This window comes from Carcharhinus amblyrhynchos, chromosome 25 (assembly GCF_965287045.1).
Source record: "Carcharhinus amblyrhynchos chromosome 25, sCarAmb.v2.hapA, whole genome shotgun sequence".
In the NCBI taxonomy this organism is placed as follows: Eukaryota; Metazoa; Chordata; class Chondrichthyes; order Carcharhiniformes; family Carcharhinidae; genus Carcharhinus; species Carcharhinus amblyrhynchos.
Window position 1 is genome coordinate 44,567,096 of NC_137348.1, and position 20,722 is coordinate 44,587,817.

Below are 20,722 nucleotides of genomic sequence, written 5' to 3' on the forward strand. Positions count from 1 at the left end.
CCCCAGATGTCTCAAGGCAAGAACTGTGCCTTATGCAATTAAACCGAAGGTAGAAGTGGAACGAGTCAAAAATGGAGTGATTGAGCAGCTCCATTTGTTCCAGTTATTAAATCTGATTGTTCTGTTCATATCTGCAGAGACTTTAAATGACAAATTCAGCATTGAGTCTCAACATTACCTCTTACCATTAATTGTCTTGACAAATACGTGAACATAACATAAGAACATAAGAAATAGGAGCAGGAGTAGGCCATCTGGCCCCTCGAGCCTGCCCCGCCATTCAATAAGATCATGGCTGATCTGTCGTGGCTCAGTTCCACTTTCCCGCCCTCTCCCCATAACCCTTAATCCCCTCTCTTATCAAAAACCCATCAACCCGCTTCTTAAAAATATTTAGCGAGGCAGCCTCCACCACTTCAACGGGCAGAGAATTCCAGAGATTCACCACCCTTTGAGTGAAGAAGTTCCTCCTCAACTCCGTTCTGAACCGCCCCCCCTTTATCTTGAGGCTGTGCCCCCTAGTCCTACTGTCTTTTTTGAGCGGGAAGAGTCTTTCCACCTCTATCCTATCCATCCCATTCATCATCTTATACGTCTCAATGAGATCTCCCCTCATTCTTCTAAACTCTAACGAGTACAAGCCTAGTTTATTCAGCCTCTCCTCATAGCTCAACCCCCTCAACTCCGGTATCAGCCTAGTAAACCTCCTCTGCACTCCCTCCAAGGCCAAAATATCCTTGCGCAGGTGCGGCGCCCAAAACTGCACACAGTACTCCAGCTGCGGCCTCACCAATGCCCTATACAGCTGCAGCAAGACCTCCCTACTTTTATATTCAATCCCCCTCGCTATGAAGGCCAGCATCCCATTCGCCTTCCTGACCACCTGCTGCACCTGCAGGCTGGGTTTTTGCGACTCATGCACAAGGACCCCGAGGTCCCTCTGCACCGTCGCCTGCTGCAGTTTTTCGCCACGTAAGTAATAGTCCTTCCTACCATTCTTCCTACCAAAGTGGACCACCTCACACTTGCCAACATTAAATTCCATTTGCCATTTCCTGGCCCATTCGCCCAGCCTATCTAGATCCTTCTGCAGACTCTCCACACCCTCCGCACAATTTGCCTTTCCCCCAATCTTGGTGTCATCAGCAAATTTCGACACCCTACACTCGGTTCCCTCCTCCAGATCATCTATATAAATGGTAAATAGCTGAGGCCCCAGCACCGACCCCTGGGGCACCCCACTAGTCACCATCCGCCAATCCGAATAGCACCCATTGACCCCCACTCTCTGCCTCCTATTTGACAACCAATCCTCTATCCACGCTAACACCCTACCCCCAACTCCATGTCCTCTGACCTTCTGCAGTAACCTCTTGTGAGGTACCTTGTCAAACGCCTTCTGAAAATCAAGAAAGACCACATCCACCGGCTCTCCTCTATCCACCGCCCTAGACACAAGGGATATGGTCCCCAGAAGGGTAGAAGGTTTTAGTTCAGTCAGGCAGTACAGTTGGTGCAGGCTTGGAGGGTGGAAGGGCCTGTTCTTGTGCTGTAATTTTCTTTGTTCTAATCAAGGACCGATTTGCTGGACTGGCTGCTGGTCAGCAATTCAGCAAGATAGACTTGTCCCAAGTATACCTCCAGAAGAGGATGGCAACTGAATCACAACTGCTGCGAACGATTATTATCCACAAGGAATTGTTCTGCCAGGAGCGCCTACTGTTTGGAATAACATCGACACTGGCCATATTCCATAAATCAGTGGACCAAATTTTAAGTGGCCTCAACAACGTCCAGTGTTACTTAGATGGCATTCTAGTCACAAGCGGAAGTAAACAGGAGTATTTATACAACTTGGAGGAAACACAGCAGCATCTAGTGAAGTACAACCTCCATGTGAAGAAAGAAAAATTTAAATTTTTCAAATTATCCATCAATTATCTAGGTCACATAACAGACAAGGATGGCTTCCACAAAAAACCAAAGAAAATGACAGCAATACTAGTTGTGCCAACACCACAGAATATATCATAGTTGTGATCACTTTTAGGACTAATTGATTATTGTGAGAAACTCATCCCAAACCTTGCAACACTGCTAAAGCCACTTCATATTTTATTGTGTGCCAACCAACAATGGAACTGAATGAAGGAGTGTGAAAGTGTGTACAAAGGAGTTAAAAATGTGCTTAAGCAATCTGAGATATTGGTCCACTTTAATCCAGAGTTGAAAATTCAACTAGCACGTTACGCATCGCCCAGTGGGGTGGGTGCTATTGTATCTCACATTATGGCAACTGGAGAGCAGCCAATAGCGTTTGCATCCTGAACGTTATCAAGCACAGAACAAAATTATGCACAACTTTAGATTGAAATTTTTGGCATTAAACAATTTCACCAATACCTGGATGGTAGACAATTTTAAAATTTATTAGTCACGACTAAGGCTTACTGTTAAGTTACTGTGAAATTCCCCTAGTCACCACACTCTGGCGCCTGTTCGGGTCAATGCGCCCGTCAGCACATCTTTCAGACTGTGGGAGGAAACCGGAGCATCCAGAGGAAACCCACGCAGACACGGGGGGAAAGTGCAAACTCCACACACACAGTGGCCTAAGTGGGGAATCAAACGTGCGTCCTTGGCACTGTGAGGTAGCAACTACTATGCCACCGTGCCACAGATCATTTTTAGTCCATACCTGGGAATTCACTCATTAGTGCAAGCTGTCTACAAAGATAGGCATTTATATTATCAGCGCATAATTAAGAAATCAAGTATCGGAGATCAGAACAGCATGACAACCCAGATGCCTTATTATCGAGACTGCCACTTCAGGACAAAACTGAATCACAAGACAGTTACATTAACATATTGTATTTCTTCCAGGAAGAGAATGTCCCAATAACATTGTCTCAGGTGCAAGAACACAGAAGGAATGTCCCAATAATAGGTAGGGTCATAGACGTGGTTTTAAGAGGAACAACAGAAGAATCCTGAATTCAGACGTTGTATAATGAAGAACTTGAATTAACTTTCCAAAATAGAGCATTGCTCTATTTTGGAAAGTTAATTCATGCTTACAAAATTGAATCCTAGATCAACTGCATGAAGGTCATCCAGGGGTGGTGTCGATGAAAGAACTTGCATGAAGCTATTTTTGGTAACAGGATTTGACTCCCAAATAGAAGAAAAAGTGGGCAGTGTCAGTCATAGAACCATAGTATCCTACAATGCAGAAGGAGGCCATTCAGCCCATCGAGAGTCTCACCGATCACAATCCCACCCAGACCCTATCCCCGTAACCCCAATATTTACCTTAGTTCCCCTGACACTAAGGGGCAATTTAGCATGGCCAACCTTTGGGCTGTGGGAGGAAACCAGAGCACTGGAGGAAACCCACGCATACACAGAACATTGTGTCTTACCAAAACGAAATTGGCGTCCATCAAAACGATTCTCTTATTAATTGTACATTGTAGCTGCTTGGTAACATAACTGATGTTAATCGTGGGTTATCATGAATGTTTAAATGTTTGTTGTTGTACAACTGAAGTAAACGGGGAGGGATGTTATGTACTGTAAAGCAATGCACCACTATGTGATTGGTCACATGATGTGTGTTGATGTTAACAAAGACATTCACAGGATTTTATTTCTCTTCCACGTTAGACTTCTATCTGGCAACAGCTCTTAAATAATTCTGTGTTGAGTTGGTTCAAAACCCACAGTATGGTTAGCACCTTATCATCTTTTGTTTTCTTAGTGCTACCAGTCAAATACACAACATACATCAGCCAAGATTTTGTTAGAACATAAGAAATAGGAGCAGGAGTAGGCCATCTAGCCCTTCGAGCCGGCCCCGCCATTCAATAAGATCATGGCTGATCTGTCATGGCTCAGTTCCACTTTGCCACCTGCTCCCCATAACTCTTAATCCCCTTGCCTATCAAAAACCTATCTACCCGCGTCTTAAATATATTTAGCGAGGCTGCCTCCACCACTTCAACGGGCAGAGAATTCCAGAGATTCACCACCCTTTGAGTGAAGAAGTTCCTCAACTCCGTTCTAAACTGCCCCCCCTTATCTTGAGGCTGTGCCCTCTAGTCCTACTGCCCTTTCTGAGCAGGAAGAGCCTCTCCACCTCTATCCTATCCATCCCATTCATCATCTTATATGTCTCAATGAGATCTCCCCTCATTCTTCTAAACTCTAACGAGTACAAGCCTAGTTTATTCAGCCTCTCCTCATAGCTCAACCCCCTCAACTCCGGTATCAGCCTAGTAAACCTCCTCTGCACTCCCTCCAAGGCCAAAATATCCTTGCGTAAGTGCGGCGACCAAAACTGCACACAGTACTCCAGCTGCGGCCTCACCAGTGCCCTGTACAGTTGCAGCAAGACCTCCCTACTTTTATGTTCAATCCCCCTCGCTATGAAGGCCAGCATCCCATTCGCCTTCCTGACCACCTGCTGCACCTGCAGGCTGGGTTTTTGCGATTCATGCACAAGGACCCCGAGGTCCCTCTGCGCTGTTGCATGCTGCAGTTTTTCGCCACGTAAGTAATAGTCCTTCCTATCATTATTCCTACCAAAGTGGACAACTTCACACTTGCCAACATTAAATTCCATTTGCCAGTTCCTGGCCCATTCGCCCAGCCTATCTAGATCCTTCTGCAGACTCTCCACACCTTCCGCACAATTTGCCGTCCCACCAATCTTGGTGTCATCAGCAAATTTCGACACCATACAGTTGGCTCCCTCCTCCAGATCATCTATATAAATGGTAAATAGCTGAGGCCCCAGCACCGACCCCTGGGGCACTCCACTAGTCACCAACCGCCAATCCGAATAGCACCCATTGACCCCCACTCTCTGCCTCCTATTTGACAGCCAATCCCCTATCCACACTAACACCCTACCCCCAACTCCATGCCCCCTGACCTTCTGTAATAACCTCTTGTGCGGCACCTTATCAAACGCCTTCTGAAAATCAAGAAACAATGGTGAAGCAGGCTCAAGCAGCCGACTCCTGCTCCAAATTTGTATGTTCGTATGACTTTTCTGATGCTCTCCAACAGTTATCAATTTCCTGGTCCTAGTCATTTTCTCTTCATCAACAACTTCCAATCCTTCTACACCTCCATCGCTCACCAGGATGGTCTGAGGGCACTCCATCTCTTTCTTTGATAGAGGCCTAATCAGCACCAGTACAACCCTCTTTGGTCTGTTTGACCTTGTTCTTCACTGAAGGAAGTGATTGGAGTTAAAGATTATGCTGTGAGTACAAGCATCAATCCTGTAGCTGTGCCTATCTTTTTATGGCACGTGTGGAACAATCTTTGTTCCAGGCATATGCAAGTCCCTGCTCTCACCTCTTCTTCCAGTACATTGAAGACTGCATCAGTGCGTGTCCTACTCACCCAGAAATAGAAAACTTCTTGAACTGTGTTTCCTATTTCCATTCACCTCTAATCCTTCACATGGATCATCCTAAAATCTTCCCTTCTCTTCCTCAAATTATTGGGATTGGCTATCAAGAAATATTCATTATGGGCCATAACTTATGAGCTCCAGGGCAGTGTAATTGGAGCGGGCTGTGCTCTAAGTATATGCTGGGGACCAACCCCGATTCACTATTCCACTTCTCACTCCCACCTCATAAAACCACTGACTTTACAACTACATTTCCTCACCTTGCTTCCTGTCAGGACTCCATTCTCTTCTCCTAGTTTCTCTGTCTCTGTTGCATCTGTTCTGATCATGCAACTTCCCATACCTATGCTTCTGATCTCTCATCCTTTTTGCTTATTGTAGGATTCCATGTCATCATGGGGACAGGACACTCTGCTGTGTTCATCCCATTTCATGCTCTCTACTCTCACCCTTTCCCCTCTCTTCCAGAACTATCTCTACCCAAACAAAATCTACATCTTGACCTGCACTATTGTACCAACATTACCCTTAATTAACAGAGTTACCCTTCCACCTTTTTCTAACTTCCTGTCTTTCCTAAATATACTCGAATTAATTCAGGTCCCAATCTTTGTCATGTTGAGGTCTCTGAACCCTCAGAGGCCAGAGTTAGTACCTATGGGACAATGGGAGTGGGGATTAGAAACATAGAAACTAGAAGCAGGAGTAGGCCATTCTGCCCTTTGAGCCTGTGCTGCCATTCATTTTGATCATGGCTGATCATCGAATGTAATATCCTGATTTTTTTTCCCCCTTCCCCCGTTATCCCTTGATCCCTTTAGCCCCAAGAGCTATATCTAAGTTCTTCTTGAAATCACACAACGGTTTGGCCTCAACTTCTTTCTATGGTAGTGAATTCCACACATTCACCACCCTTTGGGTGAAGAAATTTCTCCTCAGCTCAGTTCTGAAAGATGAGAAAAGCTTATCCTCAAACTATGACCCCTAGTTTTGGACTCCCTCACCATTGGGAACATTCTTTCTGAATCTATCCTGTCTAACCCTGTTAGAATTTTATAAGCTTCTGTGAGATCCCCTCTCACTCTATTAAACTCCAGTGAATATAATCCTAACTGACTTAGGCTCTCCTCATATGATTGGGCTACATTGATTTTTCCTGTGAAATAAAATTTTGCAACCTGCAGTTTGAATCCTCTGCGTAGCTATCAGCTGTACAGTTGCCCTTGAGCTACCTGTGAGGTCTCAGTCTGGGGACTGTGATGCTGCTGTGCAGTTGTTTACACATTGTCTTCATGTTCAGACACTCTGCAGTGCAATAACATTTTCCATGTATCTAATGTGTTTACCAAGCTGGAATAATGTGATCTTTGGCTTGTTGTTGCAATCGATATGGAGTGTTGGGAAATGACAGTGTGGATGTTGTGTTGACTTGAGCAGAGACTCCATTTGCTCTGATTTTCTGCCCACTCTGTATGTACACTTGCAGGTTCCTGACCTCACACTTAATGAACTTGGAGTTCTTGAGGGACAAACGAGAACTGACTCTCTAACTAGCTGTAAAAGTGCGTTTTCCAGCAACTGCACATAATCCATTGAAAATCTCAGTGAATAGTGTCTCAGAGCTATTGTTACACTAGGTCTGAGCCAGGGTTGGCAGAGGGCTAGTGGGATGCAGGACAGGAGGGATTTTTTAGTGATAGGCAGACCCCAGAAATCTCAGTTTTTCCCCGTCTTCTGGCAAGCTGAAATGGAGTTGTGATTTGATGCTAAAGCGTTAGTGAGACTGGCAGAATTCCTTATACTGGGAGTATTGCTTGAGTAACTCCAATGGGTTGATAACTCTGACATTGTAAAAGAACCACTCCTAGTGAGAAGTGGCAGCACCAGAAGGAATGAGTTGCTGCATGCTCCAATTTCACATCTGTGTCACAACGGGAACAGTAGCATTGTGGTAATGTTATTCGACTGGTGATCTAGTGACCACGGTTAATATTCAGGAGATACAACTTCCAATCCATGGATATGGAATTTAAATTCAGTTGATTAGTAACAATGGAAGGACTTATCTAGCCTCAGTAATTGTGATCATGAAACTATGGGATTGTTGTAAAAACCCATCTGGTTCAATAATATCTTTTAGGGAAGGAAATCTGCCGTCCTTACCTCGTCTGGCCTACATGAGACTCCAGAGCCAAGACAATGCGGTTGACGGTAATTGGTTTCTCTGAAGTTGCTGACCAAGCTATATCAAACCGCTGCAGAAATTTGAAAAGGGTAAAAGCAGACAGATCAACCTGAGCATCAAAAAAGTTGAAAGCACACCTAGCTCAGTCGATCCTGTAAAGTTCTCCTCAATAATACCTGGCAGCTTGTGCCAAGAGTGGTGTCCTCAGACTGGTCAATCAACAGCCTGATGTAGTCATTCTCATGGAATCATACCTTACAGATAACGTCCCAGACACCAACATCACTGTCCCACCAACAGGACAGACCAACGCGGGTAGCGGGTGGCACATGGTATACAGTCAGGACAGAGTTGCCCCAAGAGTTCTCGACATTATCTCTGGACCTTATGAAATCTCGTTGCATCAGGTCAAACAATCACAAGGAACTTACTACATTTTTTTTAGCTGATAAATCTTTGCTGTTGATTGTTCGGCACCACTTGGAAGAAGCACCAAGGGTAGCCAGGGCAGTGTGTGGCAGCAAGCATGGCAAATGTGTTCCGATTGGCTTTTGAAATCCATCATAAAGAGTGCCTCGGCATCAGCACAACTAAACGAGCTGGCTGAACCTGTACATACCTGCTCGACTAGCCTGCGGCAGGTATGAGGAATTAATCTACTTGACCTTCTCCATGCCAATCCATTTGTCCCAGTACATCTGTCCATAAACCATATTGGTGAGATTGACCATTGCACAGTCCTCAAGAAGACAAATTCCTGTCTTTTAACAAGGGATACCCTCTATTGTAGTGCATAGATCTAACAGCTCAACAATGTACATCCATGATGGGCTGTGGGGCATCAGTAGCAGCAGAATTGTGTTCAACCGCAATCCGTCTGTATTATCATGGTTTGGCATATCCCCCACCATACCATCATCATCAAGCAGGGGATCAGCCCTGGTTCAGTGAAGGGTGTGGTAGGACATGCCAGAAGAAACATCAGGTGTACTCCAAAATGCATTGGCAACCTAGTGAAATTACAGCTCAGGGCTACCTACATGCCAAACATTGGAAACAGCATGCGATAGAAATGATTCCATGATGAATGGGTCTGATCAAAGATTGCTACATCCATTCACGAATAGTGTTGGACCATTAAACAAGTAACAGGTGGGGATCCCACAAACACCGCCATCTGCAATGATTGGGTAGTGCAATACATCAGTACAAAACAGCCAGAGGCACGCAGTAAATGACCCATCTTGGTTTCCTGCTGAGGTCTCCAGCATCACAGATGCTAATTTATAATCAATTGCATTCATTCACTCCATGTGATATCAAGAAATGGCTGAAGGCACTAGATACCGTCAAAGCTGTGGGTGCTGACAACACTGTGGCAATAGTATTAAAGACTCCGCTGCAGACTAGTGTCCCTTCTGAATACTGGCATCTACCTGACAATGTGGAAAATTCCCCCAGTATGTCCTGTCCACAATCTAGTCCAGCCAGTTCCTGTCCAATCGGTCTCATCTCAATCATCAGCAAAGTGATGGAAGGTGTCATCAACAGTACAATAAGGCAGCACTTTTACTCACCAATAACTCATTCACTGATTCTTAGTTTGCATTATGCCAGGGTCATTCAGCTCCTGACCAAATTACAGGCTTGGTCCAAAGATGAACAGAAAGGCTGATCTTTATGCATGGTAGCACAGCGGTTAGCACTGCTGCTTCACGGAGCCAGGGACCCGGGTTCAGTTCCAGCCTTGGGTGACTGTGTGAGCTTTGCATGCTTTCCCCGCGTCTGCATGGATTTCCTCCCACATTCCAAAGATATGCAAGTTCGGTGGATTGGACATTGTGAATTGCCCTTCAGTGTACAAAGATGTGTGGGTTGGGTGGATTAGCCATGGTAAATGCGCAGGGTTATGGAAATAGGGTAGGGGAGATGTTGGCTTGGGTAAGAAGCTCTTTGAGAGTCATTAGAGACTCAACGGGCCGAATGTTCTCCTTCTGCACTGTAGGGATTCTATCGTTCGTGAGGTGGGTGCGACTGCTTTTTCATCAAGGCATCATTTAATTGAGTGTGGTATCAAGGAGCTCCAGCAAAATTGAGGCCTATGATAATCAGGGGGGAAAGTCCGCAGTGGTTGGAGTTATAACGGGTACAAGAAATATGGTTGTGGTTGTTGGAGGTCAAATATCTCAGTCCCAGGGCATTTTTGCAGGAGTTCTCAGAATCGTGTCCTAGGCCCAACTATCTTCAGCTGCTTTATCAATGACCTTTCTTCCATCATAAGATCAAAAGTGGAGTTGTTCACTGATGGTTACTTTGTCCAGTAGCATTTGCAATTTTTGAGATACTGAGGTGATCCATGTCTATATGCAACAAGACCTGGACAACATTCAGGTGTGGGTAGAGAAAAGGCATGTTCATTTGGCAATGACCATCCCCAACAAGAAAGAATCTTACCCTCTCTCCTTGACATGCAACGAACAGTATTAACATCACTAAGTCCCCACCATCAGCCACCTGTAGGTCACATTTCTCCAGAAAATTAAGTGGACTAGCCTTCCATCTGGAACACGGGTCAAGAACTTCATGGAATGCTGTCCGTTTGCTTGCAAGAGTGAAGCTGAACACCCTTCATGACAAAGCAGCCCCTTGATTGCCTTAAACGTTCACTTTGTCACAGATGCTCAGTAGCAGCCGTGTGTAACATCTACATGATGCACTGCAGCAACTCACCAAGGCTCCCTCGACAGCATCTTCCAACCTGCAACCTCGAGCATGTGGAAGGATAAAGGAGGGGAACGTGCCAATCCCCCTCACACACCAGCCTGACTTGGATATTTATTGCCATTTGTTCTATGCCTTGGGTGGAGTGAACACAGTAAAAAGTCTGACATCACCGGGTTTTAGTCCAACCCATTTATTTGATAGTAAACTCACAAGCTTTCGAGGGGACTGCCTCTTCGTCAGGTGAATGGAGAGTTCTGGCCTCGGACAGAACATATAAAACACAGACAGTTTACAGATTACTGATTAGAATGCGAATCTTTACACCTAACCTGCTGTTCAAGTCCTAAAGTGGCTGACAATGTGAGTGGAAGAAGCACTGATCACAGGTTATAGAGATGTGTATTGTCTCCAGACAGTACAGTAAGTGAGGTTTTGCAAACCCAGGCAAGTCCCGTGACTTGCCTGGGTTTGCAAAACCTCACTTACTGTGCTGTCTGGAGACAATACACATCTCTGTAACCTGTGATCAGTGATCAGATAGTGAACACTATCTGTAACCCCCGTGACTTGCCTGGGTTTGCAAAACCTCACTTACTGTACTGTCTGGAGACAATACACATCTCTGTAACCTGTGATCAGTGCTCCTTCCACACACATTGTCGGCCACTTTAGGACTTGAACAGCAGGTTAGGTGTAAGGATTCGCATTCTAATCAGTAATCTCTAAACTGTCTGTGCGTTATATGCTCTGTCCGAGGCCAGAACTCTCCATTCACCTGACGAAGAGGGAAACCTCGAAAGCTTGTGAGTTTACTATCAAATAAATCGGTTGGACTAAAACCTGGTGTTGTCAGACTTTTTACTGTGTTTACCCCAGTCCAACGCCTGCACATCCACATTGGGAGGAGTGCGCAGTTTCTCGAGTCCACTGCTCACAACATGAGTTTAAAAGTTTAATTCATGACCAAAATGGCCAATTGTTTACCTTTGCTACTTACTGTTAGACTGAGACTTAAAAGAGTCTGTAACTAGGGTTTGTTCAGTAAACTCAATGATTTATTATAGAAACTAGAAGTAGGAGTAGGCCATTCGGCCTTTTGAGCTTGTTCCACTATTCATTTTGATCATGGCTGATCATCGAATATAATATCCTGATTTCCTCCTATATTCCTTGATCCCTTTAGCTCCATGAGCTATATCTAAGTTCTTCTTGAAATCACACAGCAGTTTCACCTCAACTACTTTCTGTGGTAGTGAATTCCACACATTCATCACCCTCTGGGTGTAGAATTTTCACCTCACCTCAGTTAGAACCATAGAAAATTACAGCTCATAGACAGGCCTTTTGGCCCTTCTTGTCTGAGCTGAACCATTTTTTGCTTTGTCCCACTGACCTGCACTTGAACCATATCCCTCCACACCCCTCTCATCCATAAACCAAGTTTTTCTTAAATGTTAAAAGTGACCCCCTCATTTATCACTTTATCCGGCAGCTCATTCCACACTCCCACCACTCTCTGCGTGAAGAATCCCCCGCTAATATTCCCTTTAAACTTTCCTCCTTTCACCCTTAACCTATGCCGGCTGGTTTCTTTCTCCTCTAGCCTCAGTGGAAAAAGCCTGCTTGCATTCACTCTATCTATACCCATCAAAATCTTATACACCTCTATCAAATCTCCCCTCATTCTTCTACGCTCCAGGGATTAAAGTCCTAACCTATTCAATCTCTCTCTCTAACTCAGCTTCTCAAGTCCCGGCAATATTCTTGTGAAGCTAAAAGTTTACCCTTTATCCTGAAACTATGACCCCTAGTTCTGAACTCCCTCACCATTGGGAACATTCTTTCTGAGTCTATCCAGTCTAACCCTGTCAGAGTTATAAAACAAAACTTACTTATTCACACTTATATAGTCACAGACGATAGTCACAGGTGAAGTGCCTGAAGTTTGGAGGTGGCAAATGTTGCAGGGAAAAGCCTGGGGACTACAGGCCGGTGAGCCTCACGTCTATAGTGGATAAGTTGTTAGTAGGTATTTTGAGAGACAGAATCTACAGGCATTTAGAGACTGATTAGGGACAGTCAGCATGGCTTTGTGAGTGGAAAATCATATCTCACAAATTTGATTGAGTTTTTTGAAGGGGTAACCAAGAAGGTAGATGAGGGCAGTGCAATTGATGTTGTCTACATGGACTTTAGCAAGACCTTTGACAAGGTACCGCATGGTAGGTTGTTGCATAAAGTTAAATCTCACGGGATTTCACAGTACCTAAATGGATACAAAATTGGCTTGATGACAGAAGACAGAAAGTGATTGTAGAGGGTTGTTTTTCAAACTGAAGGCCTGTGACCAGCAGTGTGCCTCAGGGATCAGTGCTGGGTCCACTGTTATTTGTCATTTATATTAATGATTTGATGAGAATAGAGAAGGCATGGTTAGTAAGTTTGCAGATGACACCAAGATTGGTTGCATAGTGGACAGTGAAGAAGGTTATCTCCGACTGCAACAGGACCTTGATCAATTGGGTTGGCAGGCTAATGAATGGCAGATGGAGTTTAATTTTGATAAATGCGTGGTGATGCATTTTGGTAGATTGAATCAGGGCAGGACTTATTCAGTTAATGGTAGGGCACTGGGGAGAGTTACAGAACAAAGAGATCTAGAGGTATAGGTTCATAGCTCCTTGAAAATGGAGTCACAGGTGGACAGAGTGGTGAAGAAGGCATTCGGCATGCTTGATTTCATTGGTCAGAACATTGAATATGGGAGTTGGGATGTCTTGTTGAAGTTGTACAAGACATTGATAAGGCCACACTTGGAATACTGTGTACAGTTCTGGTCACCCTATTATTGAAAAGATACTATTAAAGTAGAAAGAGTGCAGAAGGGATTTACTGGGATGCCACTGTAACTTGATGGTTTGAGTTGTAAGAGAGTTTGGATAGACTGGGACTTTTTTCTCTGGAGCATTGAAGGCTGAGGGGTGATCTTATAGAGGTCTACAAAATAACGAGGGGCATAGACAAGGTAGATAGTCAATATCTTTTCCCAGAGATAGGGGAGTCGAAAACTAGAGGGCATAGTTTTACGGTGAGAGGGGAAAGATAAACCAGGGTCCAGAGGGGCAATTTTTTCACACAGAGGATGGTGAGTGTCTCGAACAAGCTGGCCAGAGGGAGTAGTGGAGGCGGGTACAATTTTGTCTTTTAAAAAACATTAAGACAGTTACATGGGTATGATGGGCATGGAGGGATGTAGGCCAAATGCAGGCAATTGGGACTAGCTTAGGGGTTTAAGAAACGGCATGGACAAGTTGGGCCAAAGGGCCTGTTTCCATGCTTAAACCTGTTGGACAACACGGTAGCACAGTGATTAGCACTGCTGCTTCACAGCTCCAAGGACCTGGGTTCGATTCCTGGCTTGGGTCACTGTCTGTGTGGAGTTTGCACATTAACATAGAACATAGAACACTACAGCACAGACAGGCCCTTCGGCCCACAAGTTGTGCCGATCACATCTATACCTACCAAGCCATAGAACTATCTGTAACTCCCAATCCCATTAGATCCCATATACTTATCCAGAAGTCTTTTAAAAGACCCCAGCGAGTTCGCCTCCACCACCGACGGCAGCCGGTTCCACTCACTCACCACCCTCTGAGTGAAAAACTTACCCCTGACATCTCCTCTGTACCTGCTCCCCATCACCTGAAACCTGTGTCCTCTCGTAGCGACCATTTCAGCCCTGGGAAATAGCCTCTGAGAATCCACCCTATCTATACCTCTCAACATTTTATAAACCTCTATCAGGTCACCTCTCAACCTTCATCTCTCCAGGGAGAAGAGACCCAGCTCCCTCAACCTATCTTCATAAGACATGCCTCCCAATCCAGGCAACATCCTTGTAAATCTCCTCTGCACCCTCTCAATAGCTTCCACATCCTCCCTGTAGTGAGGCGACCAGAACTGCGCACAGTGCCCCAAGTGGGGTCTGACATGGGTCTTATAAAGTCATTCTCCTCATGTTTGCGTGGGTTTCCTCCAGGTACTTCGGTTTCCTCCCACAGTCCAAAGATGCACTGGTTAGGTTGATTGGCCATGCTAAAATTGCCCCTTAGTGTCCTGAGATGTGTAGGTTAGAGGGATTAATGGGTAAATGTGTAGGGATATGGGGACAGGGCCTGGGTGGGATTGTGGTCGGTGCAGACTCGATGGGCCAGATGACCTCTTTCTATGATTCTATGAAACCTCTATGACTGTACTTGTTCAAACATGTTGCAAGAACATACAGTTTGTAATCTGGTAGTATAACTATCTATTCCATTTCAAACTCCTCAGCGTGCGTGCACACACAACCAAGTAAAGTCTCTGCAGGTTGGCTTTGGAGAATAGACTTGAATTCAAAGAAAAAGTCCAAAACTTTAACGTCGCTTCGTCATGTGATTTCCAGTAAATCACTTTCTTGTGCTTTTAAACCAGTTTTTGTTTCCATCAATTAAAATAATTGCAATGCAAACAAGCACACAGCTCTTTCCCTCCACCATGCAGACTTGCTCCCAATCAGATGGTAAACTGGTGCCCTTCTAAAAGAAATCTAAGTATCCAAGTAATGCAATGTCCTTCCAAAGTTTAAACAAAAATGCATTTCTTGAAGATGTGATTTTCCCAAAAGGGTCAAAAACATATTTCCGAACAGCACCATGTTATTTCCTTCTGGACTTCCATCTTCTCATTGGCAGTTAGTGATGGGAAACAAATGCTGGCCTTTCTAACGATGCTCACACCCTATCAAAACAATTCCATCACTCTTGCAATAAATGGCCCCAAATCACATCGTTGTAAAACATCTCTCAGCAATGACATTTTCAGTTTTTTGGGATGACCTCTGTTGCCTAGTGTAAAGTAAGTGAATTTTGGAAATTTTTTTTCCCGAATCATAAATAGGGGAGGCAATGACCTAGTGGTGTTATCGCTAGAATATTAATCCAGAAACTCAACTAATGTTCTGGGAACCCAGGTTTGATCCCACCATGGCAGATGGTGAAATCTGAATTCAATAAAAAAAATCTGGAATTAAGGTGACCAAGAAACCATTGTCAATTGTTGGAAAAACCCATCTGGTTCACTAATGTCCTTTAGGGAAGGAAATCTGCCGTCCTTACCTGGTCTGGCCTACATGTGACTCCAGATCCACAGCAATGAGGTTGACTCTCAACTGTCGGGAGGTAATGCTGCAACTTTATAGGACCCTTGTCAGACCCCAGTTGGAGTACTGTGCGTAGTTCTGGTCGCCTCACTACAAGAAGGATGTGGAAGCTATTGAGAGAGTGCAGAGGAGATTTACAAGGATTGGCCTGGATTGGGAGGCATGCCTTAAGAGGATAGGTTGAGGGAGCTAGGTCTCTTCTCCCTGGAGAGACGAAGGTTGAGAGGTGACCTGATAGAGGTTTATAAAATGTTGAGAGGAATAGATAGGGTGGATTCTCGGAGGCTATTTCCCAGGACTGAAATGGTCGCTACGAGAGGACACAGGTTTAAGGTGCTGGGAAGCAAGTACAGAGGTAAGTTTTTCACTCAGAGGGTGGTGAGTGAGTGGAATCGGCTGCCATCGGTGGTGGTAGAGGCGAACTCGCTGGGATCTTTTAAAAGACTTCTGGATGAGTATATGGGATCTAATGGCATTGTAAGTTACAGATAGTTCTATGGCTTGGTGGGTATGGATGTGATTGGCACAACTTGTGGGCCGAAGGGCCTGTTTGTGCTGTAGTGTTCTATGTTCTATGTCTTCTGAAATGGCCTAGCAAGCCACTCAGTTTTACAAGGGCAACTAGGGATGAGCAATAAACGCAAGCCAGCCAGCGATGTCAATGTCTGATGAAAAAAAATGACATCACTGTGACAAAGGTCAACTTTCTTCCATATCCTTTTCAACCTGTCCCATGGCTTCTCTTCCTGGTGTCCCCGAAGGATCTAATCTTGGCTCCCTCCTATTTCTCATCTACATATTGCCCTGAAGCAAAGTGTTCATTTTCACTTGTGAATTTATTCCCCCGAGCTGTCCCTCACCACTTCCTCTGTTAACTCATACACTGTTGCTGAATTATTAGACTATTCACTCAACATTCAGTGCAGGTTGAGCAGAAATTTCCTCCAATTAAATATCGAGAAGGCTAAAACCATTGTTTTCAGGTCCCAGTCCAAACTCAATTGCCTAATGATTGACTCTGTCCCTCTTCCTGGCAGTATGTTATTGCTGAGTTAGTTTTGAATAGTAATGTGTGTATAAAGCATTCCCTCTCTCTGAGTCAATTAGCTCAGTTGATTGGACAATGGTCATCTGGGACTGTTACTTTTACCTCTCTCTGAAGTGGGCACAGCCTCACTGAGACGCTGCAGAATAAATCAAATGTCAGTTGGTGTTTCCCATTGGATCATTAATCTGTTCATTTTCTGGGTGGCCTGCAGTTTTATCTTGAAAGTTGGTGCCCTCCTGAGGCAGTCTGAAGATATTTCAGTTTTTGAGGTGTTTGAATCTTCTGCTTTTACTCCAGCTCTCTGAGTAGCCAATCCTGAGGTCAGTTGTTTAGTCTTTCTGTGAATCAGAGTCCTAAACCATATAGATGGGAATTCCCTGGTTTGACTCAATCCTGTGCCCATGCTGAACTCTATATACCAGTTTTTGCCCCGTATCCCTGAATACTAGTGAATATGAGTGAAAATCGATCAATCTCAGTTTTAAAATTCACAACAAAGTTGCAGTTTATGGAAAAGAATCCAAACTTCTATGACTGAATGGAGATATGTTTCCTAATTTCCTTCCTGAAGAGTCTGGCTTTAATTTTTGTACTATGTCCTTTAATGCTAAATTCCCCAATCACTCAAAATAGAGTGGATAGAGAGAAAATATCTGTTCCTCCTAATGTCTTAAACTACAATCAAATCACTCCTCAACCATTTAAATTCCAGGGAATCCACATCGAGTTGTGAAACCTCTCCTTATAATTTAACCCTTGTGTGATAGCACAGTCCCTTTAAGGGCAATTGTTTGTGGGTCACATGATTCTTCAGGGTCCAATCGGAATGGAGCACGCAAACCTTAGCCTATCAGGTGTGAGCATGATGATCCTGCCAGGTGAACCTGCAGTGTGAGCCCAGGAGTTGGTAGGATGATACCATATCTATTTTGAGCTTGTCTGTATGTAGTTAGAATAATTGTTCAATGAATCACCATTGTGATTTAAGACTTCCTCATCGTTTTACCTTACACTGCAACCTACACCTTGGAATCCAGGCATTGCCCTGGGAAATCTCCACTGCATTCCTTCTAAAGCCAATATATCCGTCCTAAGCTGTTGAGCTCAGAACACGTCTCAGTAACTTCAGTTGTAGTCTAACATGCTTGACAAATCTATTGGAATTCATTGAAGATGTAACAAATAGAGTTGACAAGAGGGAGCCAGTCAATGCAGTATATTTGGACTTTCAGAAAGTGTTTGACAAAGTCCCACATAAAAGATTACCGTGCAAGATTACAGCGCATGGGATTGGGGGAAGTTTATCGAGATGGATAGAAAACTGGTTGGCAGAGAGGAAACAAAGAGTGGGAATTAATGAGTGCTTTTCAAATTGGCAGGTAGTGACTAGTGGGATGCCCCAGGGATCGGTGCTGGGACCCCAGCTATTCACAATATGTATTAATGATTTGGGATCAAAATGTAGCATCTCAAAGTTTGCAGATGATACCAGGTTGGGTGGGAGGGTGAACTGTGATGAGAATGCAAAGATCCTTCAGCGTGATCTGGACAGGTTGGGTGAGTGGGCAAATCAATGGCTGATGCAGTATAATTTGGATAAATGTGAAGTTATTCACTTTGGAAGCAAAAACAAGAAGGCAGATTACTATCTGAATGGCTGTAAATTGGGAGAGGGGAGTGTGCAGAGGAACCTGGGTGTCCTTGTGCACCAGTCACTGAATGTAAGCATGCAGGTGCAGCAGGCGGTAAAGAAGGCAAATGATATGCTGGCCTTCATTGCGAGAGGCTTTGAGTGCACCGGGCGACATGGTGGCACAGTGGTTAGCACTGCTGCCTCACAGCACCAGGGTCCCAGATTTGATTCCTGGCTTGGGTCACTGTCTGTGTGAAGTTTGCACATTCTCCCCATCTTTGCATGGGTTTCCTCCGGGTGCTCCAGTTTCTTCCCACAGTCCAAAGAAATGTTGGTTAGGTGGATTGGCATGGTAAATTGACCCTAGTTTCAGGGGGGTTAGCAGGGTAAATATTTGGGGTTACAGGGATAGGATGGGATTGTTGTCGGTGCAGACTTGATGGGCCAAATGGTCTCCTTCTGTACTGCAGGGATTCTATGATTCCACAGGAACAGGGATGTGTTGTTGCAATTATACAGGACCTTGGTGAAGCCACACCTAGAGTATTGTGTGGCGTTTTGGTCTCCTTTTCTGAGGAAGGATGTTCTTGCTCTTGAGGGAGTGCAGTGAAGTCTAACCAGGCTGATTCTGGTGATGGCGAGACTAATGTATGAAGAGAGATTAACTAGGTTAGGATTGTTTCTGCTGTGTTCAGTCAAATGAGGGGGGATCTCAGAGACACTTATAAAATTCTAACAGGATTAGACAGGGTTATTGCAGGGAGGATGTTCCTGATGGTGGATGAGTCCAGAACCAGAACAGGCGTCAGGGTAGACCATTTAGGATAGAGGTGAGGAAACATTTCTTCTCCCAAAGAATTGTGAGTCTGTGGAATTCATTCCACAGGAAATAATTGGTGCCAAAACTTTCAATGTATTAAAAAGTTGGCTGGATATAGCACTTGGGGTTATGGGGGAAAAGCAGGATTAGGCTATTGAGTTAGACAATGAGCCATGATGGTAATGAATGGTGGAGCAAGCTTGAAGGGCCAAATGGCCTCATCTTGCTCCTATCTTCTATGTTTGTAACTAGGGCTTTGTATAGCTGAAGCATAACTCCCTTATATTCTAGTCCTCAGGGTATACCTTTGACTTCCTCTGGGCTTGAACAAGTCCTTGAAGATGTTAAAATGAGGCTAGTCGCTCAAGTTTGGAAGAGTAGCTGAGCAATCCAGCTGTGAAGAGTGGACTCTCCCACTCTTTTTAGTACTTTTGGCCGTATATTCATGGGATTGTACTTCAATTGACATAAAAGCTGTGCTTTAGCAGGATGAAAAGTTCCAGAGGGAAGTGTTTCTGAAATCATCTAAAGAGGCAAGTAAGAGACCAATTTTGCTAAAAGTAGAATATGTTCAACTAAAAGCTGATCCCACAATGTTTTGTTGGTATCAAAAAGGAAAACTTTCAGGAATCTTCATAATGCCTGATTCTTATGGGGTGGCACAATGGAATTATTATTAATGAGATTAAAATGAAAATCAGGATTCAGGGTTTTTAAATATATTGATTTAGATAGTAATGTGATGACCTGACAAAATCCACGGGGAATCATTGATTGATCTTACAGTGGGGCTCGTTGAATATGGGTTCCCTAGGTAACAGGCAATAGCCTGCCCAGTTGGAATTCAGCACCCTTTCTAAGGCAGGCCCAGGATTGGGCCTGCTGAACTATAGTCTCAGGCAGGGTCTAGTGTATGTATATCATGGTAGTTGTTTTACTTTGCATTCTGTAATAAACTATGTTCCTTTACAGTCAGGCTTCCTGAGCCATTACATTGGCAACGAGGAGCAAAAAAAGTTTTGGACAGCCTCGCCTTTCAACAAACTGGGTAAGATAACGACAGTGAGATGTTGAAAATGCTGCTGTTTGGGAAACTGGAAACTTATGATGAATTCTGGAGGATTGACTCAGTACGCTGAAAGAATGAGATATTCCTTCCGGCGGAATGTCATCCTCCTGACCGCTTGTGGAGGCCCCAACTTTCAACATCGTAAAAAGTTTAACCTACCCAATAGACCCCCGTTCAAAATCTTTTGACAAATTGGTAGATGTGATATTGGACTATTAACGACCAAAACCATCTGTTCTCTCGCAATGCTACAGGTTTAACACGGCAACTAAACTCTTTGGGGACCCAGTTATTGAATTCTTGATGAGACTATAGAAATTGGTGGAACACTGAGCACAGTTCAGTACTTCTAGAAATGTTAAAGGATCATTTTATGTGTGGAATTAACAATATTGTGACCCAAAGGAAGCTACTAACTGAACCAACTCTGGATCTCAAGAAAGGCACAGAACTGGCCCTTTTCTGCAAAAGTGCGGACAAGGGGCCCAGGAGCTCCAGGGGTCCGTAGAGGCCATTCTCAGCCTTAGGTGACCCCCTTACGAAGACCCTAGTGGATAATGCTCATGTCTCCCATTTGCTACCAAGAAAGGGCAATTGGAGTCGGAGGCT

At 44.4% G+C, this 20,722-nt stretch overlaps 1 protein-coding gene across 4 annotated transcripts in view; it reads left to right on the forward strand.

Annotated features, from left to right (window-relative positions):
• The window catches only part of exd3 (exonuclease 3'-5' domain containing 3), a 342,749-nt gene that overhangs the window by 23,933 nt on the left and 298,094 nt on the right, over nucleotides 1-20,722 (forward strand). For all 4 annotated transcript variants that reach the window (XM_080212184.1, XM_080212185.1, XM_080212187.1 and 1 more), the window contains exon 4: nucleotides 20,017-20,092. The gene's annotated coding sequence lies outside the window, so the exon portion shown is untranslated. The remainder of the gene's footprint in view (nucleotides 1-20,016; nucleotides 20,093-20,722) is intronic.